Genomic DNA, 1,551 nt, shown 5'->3' with positions numbered 1-1,551 from the left:
TTTGACCTGCCAGAGCCAAGTCCATTGTAGTTATTTTCCTGCTTTCAAGCTTGTGGGTGCTGGTAACAGGATGTTTTCATTTGTACCATATCCCGGCTATAGCAGTGTCTCACTGGCAGTGACTTGTAGTTGTATGGGAGCCGCTGTCCTATGCAGCAGAGCTTCTCTTGGTGAGGGCCTGCCCTTTCGTGGCCTCTCATTCAAGCTTCTTAAAACACCCCACAGCTCCTTCCCCTGCCTGGGGCAGCCACGGCCATGATCCTGCTGGAGGTGAACAACCGCATCATTGAGGAGACTCTCGTACTCAAGTTGGAGAACGCGGCCGCCAGAAATTAACCAGAAGAAGTAGAAGTAACATTTGCAAATTTTGATGGGGTCCTCTATCATATTTCAAATCCTAACGGAGACAAAACAAAAGTGATGGTCAGCATTTCTTTGAAATTCTACAAGGAACTTCAGGCACATGGTGCTGATGAGTTATTAAAGAGAGTGTACGGGAGTTTCTTGGTAAATCCAGAATCAGGATACAATGTGTCTTTGCTATAGGATCTTGAAAACCTGCCGGCATCCAAGGATTCCATTGTGCATCAGGCTGGCATGTTGAAACAAAATTGTTTTCCCTCTGTCTTTGAGAAATACTTTCAGTTCCAAGAAGAGGGCAAGGAAGGAGAGAACAGGGCGGTTATCCATTATTGGGATGATGAGACTATGTATATTGAGTCTAAAAAGGACAGAGTCACGGTAGTCTTCAGCACAGTGTTTAAGGATGACGACGATGTGGTCATTGGAAAGGTGTTCATGCAGGAGTTCAAAGAAGGCCGCAGAGCCAGCCCAACAGCCCCACAGGTCCTCTTCAGTCACAGGGAGCCTCCTCTGGAGCTGAAGGACACTGACGCTGCTGTGGGCGACAACATCGGTTGCTGTTCCTTCGCCACACCAACGTCAGTGCTGGAGACAATACCATCAAACTGATCCGCACGTTCCGGGACTACCTGTGCTACCATATCAAGTGCTCTAAGGCCTATATTCACACACATATGCGGGAAAAAACATCTGACTTCCTCAAGGTGCTGAACCGCGCACGGCCGGATGCCGAGAAGAAAGAAATGAAAACAATCAGGGGAAGACGTTTTCATCCCGCTAACTCTTGGGAACACAAAGAGGAAGCGGCTGACAATTGAAGGCTGGAACACTTGCTACTGGATATTAGTAGCTTTTAAGGTTGCACCTCTTCAAGTTCTTAAGGGATTCTCCATTTTGGTTCCATTTTGTACACGTTTGAAAAAGAATCTGCAGAAACGTGCTGTGCTTGCAAGGACTTCATAGTTCCCAAAAATTAAAAAAAAAAAAAATCCACTTGATCAACTTAATTCCTCTTCTTTATCTTCCCTCCCTCACTCCCCTTCCTTTCTACCCTCCTCCCAAGCTGTTTCGCTTTGCAATATGTTACTGATAATGAGTTGCAGGATAATGCAATCTTAACCTGTTTTCTCCTAAGTATTTGAGTTCAAAACTCCTGTATCTAAAGAAATACGGTTGGGGTCATTAATA

At 45.5% G+C, this 1,551-nt stretch overlaps 1 pseudogene across 1 annotated transcript; it reads left to right on the top strand.

Moving 5' to 3' along the window:
• The first annotated feature begins 255 nt into the window (after window positions 1-255).
• LOC308506738 (actin-related protein 2/3 complex subunit 2-like) lies at window positions 256-1,144 on the top strand (annotated as a pseudogene). Its single transcript has one exon. The product of its transcript is annotated as an actin-related protein 2/3 complex subunit 2-like (transcript).
• The last annotated feature ends 407 nt before the right edge of the window (window positions 1,145-1,551 follow it).

This window comes from Rhinolophus hipposideros, assembly GCF_964194185.1.
Source record: "Rhinolophus hipposideros genome assembly, chromosome: 13".
NCBI lineage: Eukaryota > Metazoa > Chordata > Mammalia > Chiroptera > Rhinolophidae > Rhinolophus > Rhinolophus hipposideros.
The sequence above is the reverse complement of the archived record's forward strand: the minus strand, read 5'-3'. Positions and strand labels throughout refer to the sequence as shown.